This window comes from Pinus tabuliformis, chromosome 5_2, assembly GCF_031772625.1.
Source record: "Pinus tabuliformis cultivar Carrire ecotype Pingquan chromosome 5_2, CPIR1, whole genome shotgun sequence".
In the NCBI taxonomy this organism is placed as follows: Eukaryota; Viridiplantae; Streptophyta; class Pinopsida; order Pinales; family Pinaceae; genus Pinus; species Pinus tabuliformis.
The window spans coordinates 417,710,855-417,724,245 of record NC_142306.1 but is presented as its reverse complement, the minus strand read 5'-3'; the positions used below and the strand labels follow the sequence as shown (position 1 = coordinate 417,724,245).

The 13,391-nt window shown below is 34.3% G+C and overlaps 1 long non-coding RNA gene across 1 annotated transcript; it reads right to left on the bottom strand.

Moving 5' to 3' along the window:
• Positions 1-631: 631 nt before the first annotated feature.
• LOC149159336 (uncharacterized) lies at positions 632-1,633 on the bottom strand. Its single transcript, XR_016261112.1, has 3 exons — positions 1,496-1,633; positions 1,194-1,400; positions 632-1,087 (listed from the first exon to the last, which is right to left on the bottom strand). It is a non-coding gene; the product is annotated as an uncharacterized LOC149159336 (long non-coding RNA).
• Positions 1,634-13,391: the final 11,758 nt, after the last annotated feature.

The following is a 13,391-nucleotide window of genomic DNA, read 5'->3' as shown; positions in this document are numbered from 1 at the left end:
TGGTTATATCATTAGTTGTAAAGGAGACTTTGGAAATAATTTAATTCATAAAATTATTAAGAGTGGGAAGACCAGTTCCAAAATCTGAGAGTTAAAACCTGCGATCGGGAACAATCCTGGCTCTAAAATGTATATGCAACTGATCCAAGTGGGTCGAGACATGCCCAGAAGGGTTAGGACCTGTCAGTCCTGGGCTAATTGTGTAATCTAACAAAATAAAGAAAGAAATAGCTAATATATTTGGAACATACAGTATTTCCTGGCATGCAAATTATATAGTTGTGCGAATAAAAAAAAGATAATATAATTCCTCTATTGAATTAATGAGAACCTCCTTCAAGCAACATTTATTATAATAACTTGTGCAAATGAGGACTCAAAACCAACTATTTCTTTCATGCAAAAAAAGAAACTGATGGTTGGTTTAGTCCTGGGCCAGCCACTGGTCATCCAGAGTGTAGGACAAGTCTAGAACTGTTAGTTGAACCTAACTTACACATATAGCTACGAAGGATAATTCATAAATACACACATTAAGTAATCAGATTAAAAAGTCAATACAATTCGTGTATGAGTAAAAACATTTTCTGAGTACAAATATATCTTGTTTAAAATGTGAGAATACTCACAGAATGGTCATCTTTACAAGAGCATGTAAATACTATTAATACAAAATTGTAACCAGAATCGGTAATAATATTGCTAGAGTCATACTATAAAAATCTAAAGGGTATTCCAGAACAAGACATTTATGAGTCAAGCCCTGAACGCATCATTGAAAATTATTATGCCAAATATAGGTGTCGATGACAACATAGTTAATACTCGGGGTTCTAAGAGAAACCATGTCTGCAATTTAAGTATAGTGGAACCATGGATATGTTAAAAAACATTAATATAGTTTCAATAACAAAATGTGGAAACCCTCTCATAACAACTAACAGCTCAAGATGCGCATGGCTTGGAAACCAGCTGTGAAAGAAAATAACCCGAGGATGTGTAAACGAGAGTAAATAATTAGAACAGGGGTGGTGGCGGACATAGTATACCCTAGCTCTAAAGTCGACCCTGACAACGAGCCCCTCACCTATGGAAACTAAATGGTAACCATTAGAAGGAGGTAAAATTAGAATCCTGAAACACGTAAGGGTATTAAGAATAGGACTCACAGATCTGAAGGAATATGTATATACCTGATAACCTCATTCCTTGAGGTGATGTAGAGCTTCCATTTGAATTCAATAAACCAGCAGAGTCAGTGACGCAAAAACACAAGAATAATCATTGTATAGAACTAATACCTGGTACATAGGTATACCTATTTACCTCATTCCTGTAAACTCTGAAATTCTGGTCGGTTGTCATTGGCATAAAAGCTACCTTCACCATGAAATAAGAACCTGTAGACAAAAATTATGTCCGAAAATTAAATAAACTCCTCACAGAACGCAAAGCGCTCAAAAAAAGGTAAACCCATAAATACCATTAAACATACCTGTACAAAAATTTGCAACTACGTATATTAGCAAAATCAAGAGGTTAGGGTTTCAGAGTGTGTAGATCTCTCCTCCCGAAACCATCAAGACGCAAATTGCCCAACTGACTGGAAAGGGGTAGGAGGCGGTTACCCTAACCAGGTTCCAAAATATGTGGACAGTTAGATCAAAATTTCACATATTTATGGTAGTAAGGGAGCCACCCAACCGCTATCATATTTCTTACACGTGTATCTCTAAACAACAACTGGAGAGTTGAGAACTTTTGAGAAACAAAGTCAGGATGGGTCGCTTCTTAATACAGTAAAATATCAACCAAAAGAAGGCTAGATGAATATGGCTAAATCCCATTGCGTTGATAGTGTGAAGCAGTCATATCATTGAAATCATTCATGTCCATTCATTCCATTAAACCATAATACGAGTTGTAAGTGTAATCATAGTCAGCTACAGCCACAGGTAATTACATGGAGTCGTATAGCAAACAATTCCCAAGGTTAACGATAATAAAAGAATACACATATATAATGTCGTACATAAGACTCGTTGGAGTTAAAAATTAAAAATAAAAAAATTTGGGCATAATTTATGATTGGTTCATTTGCATGTTACAAGTGGTATGAGAACCATGGTTTCAACACTGTGGCATGTTTGGGATATTATGAAAATAAAAAAAATGTTTGATGATATGCAAAGTGGAAAATAACAAAAATGTATGATGAGGGGAGTTAGAATCACACCACCAATAATACCAACTGTAGGAGCTAGGTATGTACAATCTGCAAAAGCCAACCAAGAGATGTGGGTTCAATTAGGAGAGGAACCCTGCAATACAAATATAGTGTTGTTAGAAATAATTCAGCAACTGCGAACTAAGATGATAAATTTAAGGGTTGACAACAAGAGCTTGAGGCAAGAACAAGAGAGAATCATGAAAGATTCTCAGATAGAAAAATTCAAAGAAATCCAAATCCAAGTCCTGAAAATGGAAACTGAACTAAAGCACATCGACATAGGGAAGCAAATATAGAATTTGATGGAGGCTGAAATGATAATGAAGAGGGATCTAATAACATTTCTGGTGGAAAAGGGTCAAAGAGACAAAAAATTAAACTACAAGGGGAGTTCAAGAAGATTAAACCCCCAATATTTGATGTAGAGGCAAAGGAAGCTGTTGAAGCCTAGCTAATTAACATGAATACATATTTTCAGATTTATGAGTATGATGATAATTTGAAGGCCATATTGGCAATTTACCATTTACAAGGCAAATACACTCTATGGTGGGAAGAAATTAAGATTGTTTGGGGAATCAATGAACAGGAGGTGATGTGGAAAAATTTCAATTCTTTTTAAGGATAAATATGTGACGCAATGGTTTTATGACGAAAAAGGAAAGGAGTTTCATGATCTGAGATTGGGACCACTGTCGATGGATAAATTTGTAACTAAGTTTACGTCCTTACAGAGATATGTTCCCCACATTCAGAAGGCTCTTAAGCTCTTAAGAGTTATACGAGTTTTAGATTTGTAATGACTTAAAAATATTAAAAAGAGTCTCAATGGTTTAAGTTCTTAAGAGTTATATGCGTTTTAGGTTTGTAATGGCTTAAAATTATTAAGAAAGCCAAATTCTTTATTGTATTTCTGAAAAGCCTTATTGGTTTAAGTTTTTAAGAGTTATATGAGATTTAGTTTTGTAATGATTCACAAAAAAAGTCTCTTCCAAACTCATAGTCAAGAGTCTTAGTGATATTATATGAGTTTTAAATTTGTAATGACTTATAAATATTAAAAAAAGTCTTAATGGTTTAAATTATTAAGAGTCCTATGAATTTTAGGTATGTAATTAATTAAAAATATTAAAAAAGCCAAATTCTTTATCTTATTTCTAAAAAATCCTATTAATTTTAATTTTTAAAAGTAATATGAGACTTAGACTAAATCTAAATTCTTTGTCTTATTTGTAAAACAATCTTAATAATTTAAGTTCTTTGAAGTTATTTGAGTTTTAAATTTATAATGACTGAAAAATATATTTAAATTCCTATTCTTTATCTATTACTCAAGATTATAATTATTTATTTAAAAACAATATGAAATTGCAATCGAATGGCTCATCCCATTTCATAGAAATTAATTTTCTTTACAATAATAATATATATAATTATAAAAAAAATATGAAATTGAGTGGATGGGCTGATTCCCTTTCCAACAAATTGATTTTCTTTTATGATAATAATATACAGAGTTGTCTATAATGCGACTTTTTGGAGATTCCGGTGACGGAATCCGACGGAAGAAATTGAGGTTTGTTGCAGTTAAAATGGTTTTTTAACTGCATATTTGGATTCAACACCCTGAAAAACCCTGGGACGCTTTGATTGTGCAGAAACTAGCTATCAAACTTGCCATTCCAATAGATTGCTGCCGGATTTTGACCGGAAAAACCCACCGGAAAGGCTTCCAAAAAGTCGCATTATAGACAACTGCATAATATACAACATTAAGAAAATGGATATTGACAAAGATATTTAAACTTTTCCGAATATATTAATTATAAATAAACATGAAACTTTACAAAAAGTCAAAAAGCTGACAGAGAGATTATTTCTTGGATTTTAATCCTTTAAAAACCGCAATTGACAAAGATATTTAACCTTTTCTAAATATATTAATTATAAATAAATATGAAAACTTTAATAAAAGTAAAAAAGTTGAAAGACTGATTATTTCTGGGATTTGATTCCTTTGCCAATGATAGGCAATGCTCATGTTCACTGTAGCTTGTTTTTTTTTTATCTTGAAGATGATAGATTTTTTTTTTTTTTTCAAATTATATGGTGAATTGGTAATTGTCAAAATTAATTTAAGGAAACTTAAGATCAATTTTGGTAGCTGCCACTATAACACCAAGAGTACATCCAACAACCTACAAGTAGATATACTAATTTTTTATGATTTTGGCAAGAGTGGAGATTCACGGATAAAGGAAATATGATTTTGGCAAGAGCCGAAATTCACGGATGGGGAATATGATTTTGGCAAGAGCCAAGATTCAAGAGCTGAGATTCAGGATAAGGGGAATATGATTTTGGCAAGAGCTGAGATTCAGGATAAGGGGAATCTAGGGGAATCTACTCCTTGAGCCACACACCATAGCAGTATAATATACTCAATGTTGGGTGAATCCAACCACCTCACGACACATCATTGTATTAAAATGATAGAAATTTTAGTAAGGATTTTGATCAAATTTTGCAGCAGTGTTTGTAAATCTAGGTTATAATTGTTAAATTACAAGATTTTAAGTGTCTCAAATATTTTTGATTATTTGATGGTGCTGAATCTATTTCTATCATCAAAATATATGATTCAAACACTGTTGGTCCAAAATTTCTTAAATTTTTTTAAGAACCACTTTAACTATCTAAACAATTTGTCCACCTCAATAAACCTTGCCTTGATAATTTATAGTCTTCTTTATACCATTCAATTCACTATTTGACTTGGAAGTCTTGATAATTTATAGTCTTCTTTATACCATTCAATTCACTATTTGACTTGAACTTCAAGAGTACCCAGAAAGAGATATGCAACTTATTTCTCTATTGAACAACATATGTGCTCTCGGTATCTGTTCCGTGAGAAACTCTGAATTGCACATTTAGCCTAAACTTGTGTGCTGACACACAATGGCTATGGAGAAATGGGCATTTAACAGAGTGCAGACGTTAGCAGACAGTGGAATCCAAATGGTTCCACCCCAGTACGTGAGACCAGCGGAGAAAACCCACCATGATCCTAACAGCTTCCAAGTTCCCATTATCGACTTACAGCTACAAAGTCTCTTAGCAAGACAAAGTTTGAAATATTTAAAAATTAGTAAGGTGTTGTAGGGAACACATTTTTCCATTAAGGGAGAGTGTTAACAGAATAATGGAAAAATTCTAAAAATTAACATTATTAGACTTTGTTGTTGATGAAGACTTATGGAATGTCACGATCATATGTTTGCCCAACGTTTTGGGTGAACCCTTCACCCATCTTCAGGGGCTTGAAGCTTACTAATAATGTGAAAAGTGCTAGAACCTTATAAATAGAGGATGTTGTTAAATTATAATTGTTAGAGGAGAAGAGGAGAATAAATAAATTAGATAGGAAGGATTAAATCATTAAATTTGATTTTAATAGAATCCTTCCTATCTAATTTATTTATTCTCCTCTTCTCCTCTAATGGTTATAATTTAACACCATCCTCTATTTATAAGGGTCTAGCACTCTTCACATTATTAGTAAGGTTCAAGCCCCTGAATATGGGTGAAGGGTTCACCTAAAACGTTGGGGAAACGTATGATCATGACACAAAATTCTCCAAAAGTATTCATCAACAACAATTGATTGATTGTGGAAATATCTATGTTAAAATTATTGTACTTTGTTGTTCATTATTTAGGATTTGTTAGGATTGACTGTCTTAGCTTTCAAATCCCATTCTTTAGGAATTTTTTCAAACTATGGAACTATAATATGTTCCTATAAATGTAAGAAGATGTTGGTTTGATGAATGTGAGAAACTATATGGGCAACCTCTTAGTGTGAGCAGTGAGTTGTGTCTCACCATTTCCATTACTTTGTCTTCCTTTGTGTTTTCTTAAATTACTCATAGGAAATAAGCCAACTCTAAAAGCAAGAGATTTTCATGTTTCAATGTGTCTTTATGGTTTCTTGTATGGTCATAATTTTCAAGCATATAAAAACTTAATACCTAATTTTTTTTTGAAGTTTTATATATATAACCAATTTTATGCATATTACATTTAAAATATTAAATTATAAAAAACGTGAAAGAAAAATGACAATTATATATATATATATATATATATATATATATATATATATATATATATATATATATAGATATATATAGATATAGATATAGATATAGATATAGATATAGATATAGATATAGATAAGGTCTTAATAAAATTAAAATTAAAAATATTTTTACATATGGAGATGTGAAATTTATATAAATATAAATAATATTATTAACAATCAATATAAATCCATCTTAATTCTAGGTCTACCAAACTCTTAGAGGAATCAAATATCTCGAAGTGCAAACTATTTCTCATGTTTTAGTATCTATCTATATATATATATATATATATATATATATATATATATATATATATATATATATCAAGAGATTTGATCAATTGGATTCAAAGTTAAGATGGATCTACGCTATTTTAACAATGATAAATAAATATAATAAAAAATAGTGGATATATATATATATATCAAAAGGAGGACTCAGTGCTTCCATGGGTGGCCTGGGAAAAAGTGGCAAGAACAAAAGAATGGGGAGGATGGGGCATCAAGGTTTTACCAAACTTCGGAGCAACGCTTGCAGCAAAATCAGGTTGGAGGCTTATCAAATCGGACAACCTCTGGACTACAGTGGTAAAAAGGAAATATATTGACCCCACGCCACTAGAGGACTGGATCAGAAGCCCATCCAAAAAGAAAGGAAGTATATAAGTGGTGTGGAAAGCAGCCTTGGATGGTTTTAAGATCATAGAACAAGGCCTCTCATGGTAGGTAGGAAATGGAGAACATGTACGCTTAGGAAAGGACCCCTGGGTTGGATGCAACGAAGACTTGAAATTATCTCAAGAACTCACATCTCATCTCAACTCCAGAGGCATAAATAACCTCAGCCAGATAAAAAATCAGGGACATTCCTCCATTTGGGGTCAAGCATGGCTCATTGGAGCAGACCTAAATCTTCCCCCACAGTGGATGAGAGAATGGAATACCTTCACCTCGGAGCTGTCTCGATCCAATGTCAGGATAAGGGACAGACCAGATCAATTAGTCTGGGCTCATGTTGAGTCAGAAAGATACTCCCCAAAGCAAGGATATAAATACTTAATGACCAAGAAAGGTTGGGGGAATCAAGAATGGTGGGTAGCTTCAATTTTGAAGTTGTAATGCCTGGCAAAAGGCCGAGTGCTCTACTGGTGTATCCTCAAAGCAAAGGTTCCAACTTGGGATATCCTTTAGAAAATATTCAAATCAAGACCAGGAAGATGTGCCCTGTGCAAACAAGCCTCTGAAACAATCTCGCACCTCTTTATGGATTCTCCTTCTTCAAAGAAGTCTCGCAATTGGTAGGGGACTTGATACACAAAAGGACTAAATGGACCAAGCATTCATTGACAACAACCTGGAAGTCATGGTGGTCCAGCCATCCTAAAGGGAACCTGCGAAATTTACCCCTAATCATCTCCTGGGGGGTATGGATCGCAAGGAAAAGATGTATCTTTCAAGACATTCCTCCATCAGTGGATGGTATAGCCATAGGAAGTGCATCCATATACATCCTGAACCTTCCCATGAAGAACACCCCAAATCAATCATACAAGAATCCATCAGGGACGGGATCCCGTGGGCATACTTCGACGGGGCATCCAACCAGGAAAACAAATGTGGAGCAGGATTGATCATTCATTTGAGCCCCCATAGAAGCCTTTCAGCCACAATAGGCATAGGGAGTGGAACCAACAACTTTTCCGAGCTGACTACCTTAAGACTTCTCCTATGTTGGCTCATTCATTTGGGTATTGTCACAATTCAGAGCTTCGAGGACTCTCTATACATTGTCAAATGGTTCAATGGAACCCACAGATGTCAGAACTACTTGTTATCATCCCTTTTAGAGGAAACCATGAGCTTAAAATCACATTTTAATCATATCTCACTATGTCATATATACAGGGAACGCAATGATGCTGCAGACAAGCTTTCTAAAGAGGGTTTGCAACAAAATCTGGGCAGTTGGCGAATAGAGCATAAGGAGATGGACGAGATCTGTGTGTCGGAACGTCCACCATACGTGCAGGACCCATCACTCTTAAATATCAGCCAGAATTGGCACCTATCTGTTCTTCTTTGCTGTGTTTTTTGTTATATTGTTCAGACATTTCTTCAGACATGTTCAACTACTGCTTAAGAAAAACAAAAAACAAAAAAACTTAAATTCTTCAAAAACAATGCTGCCCCATCCTATTTGGGTTGTTTTCCTTTCTGAGGAGACCCGGGATTGGAGCAGCCTCAACAAAACTAAAAAACAAAAATCTGGAAACAGTGGTTTCATAAATTGTTTTTGATGACCATGCGGCAGCTGAACTAACTTCAGCAGGGGTTTCTCCACACACAGGAGACCTCGAATAAAACCTGGTCAGTGAACTGCAACCGAACTTCAAGAGACAGTAGAGGGAATCCCTCAAGCAAATATTATCAACTCTATGAGTAAAATCATACAGTCACTTGAATTCTTATCACATATACAATGTAACATTTTATCATGCAATGAAAAGTTCGATTTTTTTTTCTCGGAAAAAATAAAATAAAATCAAGAGATTTGATCATTTGGATTCAAAGTTAAGATGGATCTATGTTATTTTAACAATGATAAATAAATATAATAAAAAATAGTGGCTTGCCACTTCAGTATAGTTTTTAACTATGTTTCTAAACTTAAGTAATTTTTTTAGATGGATGTTGTTAAGACTTGAATTTTGTTTTTCGTCTAGTTTCCCATGTGCCTTTGCATCTAGTTCAGGGTCAGAAGAATGTATCCCTTCATTACAATTTTGTCCACAAGTACTCTGCCCAATAAAAACTTTGAAGGAAAATAGATGTCAACCATATACTTATATTGGTTGTAATGGCCTTTGGTATGTCTGGCATCCAGAAACCAAGTCCGCTACCTCCACCAATTTTATTTATTTTTTGTTTATGAGGGTGTGTCGTTCCTTTTCTAATTCCCTCTCTTACTAGGTAATTTCATACTAAATCAATTGGGGGGTAACCTCCATTAATTTCACATCCGAGCTCTTAGTTATTTCCTGAGACCTTGAGTGTCCTCATTCCCGATAATAAGTTCTTCCCTAATGCACCCTTTCTCTCTAAGCGGGTATGATGTGAGTCATTGGAAAGAGTTGTCCCCAAGAGGGATAAGTTACCATCTTAACCTATGTCTAGCCAATAGATTTACATTGGAGGGCAAAGCAAGAAATGAATAATGTAGAGTATAAGGATTTAATGCAAGATTGGAGCCTTATCTTTGTTCTAAATATCTGCTCATGTTGAAAAAATAGTGGACCCTATAAATTCCTAGGAGAAAGAGAAAAAAAGATTATGTTACAAGAATATCATTATAATTACTAACAGAAAATGAGACAACAAGGACGAATCTTTTCCAACCTATGCTACAGTCCCATGGAGGTGGTTTTCTTGGGAGGCCTAGGAAGATAAAAAAAATTGAAAATTTAACTAAGATGGTAGCTCTTCCCTTAACTTAGTGCATGCAGTAGAAATCCTTTGGAAAAGCTTGTACTGGATAAGAATGGTGGGAATGGTAAGTCTAACATCGTGGCTTAGCTATATTTTCCTGCTTATGCTCTTTAAATGACTCCAAACTTTCCATATAACACTATATCAAACGAGACCATGTACATATGAGGGAGAAACTTTCTTCTCTAAAAGGAAAGTAAAATGAATTCACCATTTATGGAGCATATGTGGCTCTCATTGTTCAAATATTGGGGATGCTAGATTCCCTATTTGGCAGTGAGATCCTAGAATTTTTTTTGTCATACAAATTATGGATTCCATATTAGTAATACAATAGGGATTCTTCATACTATCTTAGGACACAATTCTAAGTGTATGAATTGCTTGAGGACAAGCAATTTTGGGAATGGAGGATTGTAATGTCCCTTTTTTGGACATTGGGAAAGGAGAGTATCTCATTAGCTTGGCTTACAAATTAAAATTAATTACGGGATATGAGAGAATTAATTAATTTAAAAGTGACTAAAGAAAAGAGAAATATCATGAGACACTTTATTAAAAGAAGAAAAAAACCCATGGTATTTGGATGACCCATGGTATTTGGATAGTCCATGACTATTAAAGGAGACGAGAATTCATTGCTTAGGCATGCATTTGGGATTATCATTTTGTTGTTTTTGAGTGGATTTCTTGGAGCTTGTCTCGGTGAGATCCCATATTATGTAGCGGGCTAGTTCCAGTGGAAAGTGATCCACCCTAGCTTATCCAATCAGGAGGGGTTTCAGTATGAGAGATATACCCTAGTCACTCAAAGAGGAGGGATAAAATCAGATTCTTAGGAAGATCAATATTTTGGAAACTTGGCTGGAAGGTTGAAGTGACGCACAATTGTAGTGGGAAGAAGAAGAATACATTTAAGGGAAGTGAACATTTTATGTACGTTGAAAATTCAAGTATTGAATTTGTTGAACATATAATTATTTTGATCATTTTAAATATGCTAAATATGCCTAATATTAATTTGGTTAATTTAACTTTAACTTTGCTTAGTTACCTTAGCTTTTTGAGATGAGAGAGACTTTTAGTAACATGAATGATGAAAAATGATGAAATAAAAAATTAAAGTGCAAAGTGACAATGCAACCATGTTGAATGATAGAAAATGTGAATAATAAGAATATAGTGAATTACAAACAATCTTCATTGCAATCAATATGAAGCTATTAGTTATTTTCTATTACGATGTTTGAATGCAAAATGATTAAGAATAGCCAATTACAAATAGTTTACACTTTTAAGAAGAATACATTTCAAGAAGTGAACATTTTATGTACGTTGAAAATTCAAGTATTGTTTTTATCGTTAAATTGTTGTAACAAAGAAGTCAATTCACGTCAATTCACGCCATGAATAATGTTTATGTGCACGCACACTGAGAAAGAGTTTGTATGTTTTTGGGGTGAGATAGAGATATAGATGGACGGGGGATGGGGGAAAAAGAGAGAGGAAAATACAAGGAGGGAGGAAGAAATATGGACATGGAGAGTGTTATGCAACTAGCTCACAAAATAGAAGAAAGAGATAGATCAACTACTTAAAAAGTAGCCTCTTCGAGGGGGAAACCTCCTTTACATTACAAAAATGAACAATTCTTGAATGATACGAATGAAAAGACCTTTCTATATATAGGAGTCTAAGAGGTCACAATATAATCAAAGCTGACATAATAATAATAATGTAAGGGCACAACAATAACAATAGTGGGCTTCTATGGGGCACAATAATAACAGTATGGAGACAACGTGGGCACAACAATAACAATAAGGGGATACAATGACAGTAATAATAAGGGAATACACTAGTATTATAGGGACCTAACATGCCGCTCTAATTCAAGAAAGTGTTGTCCTCAATGCTTGAGTAGTTCTAGATGCTTCTGTATAAAATTCTCATCCTCCCATGTGGAATCTTTAGCGGGTAAGTTCTTCCACTTGATGAGATACTCTGAAATTGATCGATTCCATATCTGTTGAGTTCTTGTTTCTGTGACTGCTTCGGGTTCCAATATGATTTTTCCTTTCTCGTCATGTTTTGGCAATATTGTTTGAACTGAGATCCTATAACCTTCTTTAAGCATGAAACATGGAAAACTGGGTGCACTCGAGAAGTTCCAATTTGTATGCCATAGTACCAATCTTTTGCAACACCTTGTACGAACCATAATACTTTGGTGATAATTTCTTATCCTTCTTAGCCTTCTTGAGAGACATTTGTTTATATGGTTGTAATCGTAGAAATACCTAGTCACTTACATCAAAACTTCTTTCACTGCAATGCTGATAGGCCTATTGTTTCATTCTATTCTATGCCAAAGTGAGGTTGTCCTTTAAGAGTTGGAGAACTTTTTGTTGATGCTCGACATGATCTTCCACTACTTGAACCTTATAATTTTCTCTTAAATATGATGTGATGGACAGTGGATGATATCCATAAAGTGCCATAAATGGGGTCATGTTTGCTGTAGTATGGAAGGAAGTGTTATACCACCATTCAACTAGAGGTAACCATTTGACCCATTGTGTCTATTTATCAGATACAAAACAACGAAGATATCCTTCCAAAAATTTGTTCACTATCTCAGTTTTGCCATCAGATTGAGGATGATAAGATAAGCTATGAGCTAACTGAGTACCCAGACAAGAAAATAATTCTTTCAAAAAATTTGCAGTGAAAATAGGATCTCTGTTGCTTACAAGAATCTTTGCGTTTCCATGTACCTTTTGAATTGTTTCCATAAATGCAGTAGCAACTGTACTTCCTTTAAATGGATTAGATAATGCACAAAAGTGTGCATACTTGGTAAGTCTATCAAATACCACCATGATGACACTCTTTCCTTTGGACTTGGGTAAACTTGTGATTAAATTTATTGAAACCTCCTCCCAACGTTGACTTGGAATGGATAAAGGTTGTAATAGACATCGGGTGTTAATTGTCTCAACTTTATTTTGTTGGAAAACCAAACATTTACCCACAAACTTTTGAATATCAGATTTAAGGCCATCCCAAAAAAATTCCTTCTTAACCCTGTGGTAAGTTTTTAAAAATCCTGAATGCCCTCCTAAGGGAGAGGTGTGCAATTCGAAAGGCCCAAATTTGTTACCAACAAATGAAGCAAAAATGGCAAAGTGGTAAGAAATGGTTTAATAAGAAAGGACATTAGAGTTTCCAGAATACTATGAATGTAAAAGTTATGAGCACTAAGAATGTACACAAAGGTCAGCAAAGTAGACCTTCTGGGAGGAATCAACAAAAAATTAGGCTGCAAAATGAATCTAGGCGAGCAAAAATATCCAGTGAACCAAAACCTAGTCATCAACAGAAACCTCCCTTACAATGTTGGGGCTGTGGAGAGCCCCACTATTATAAAAAATCCCCTCATCACACTAGAACATAAAAGGCAGGTAATGTTCAAGAATCCTCTACAGTTGGAGAAGTAACGAGGAATATACCAAGTATTAATGCTGC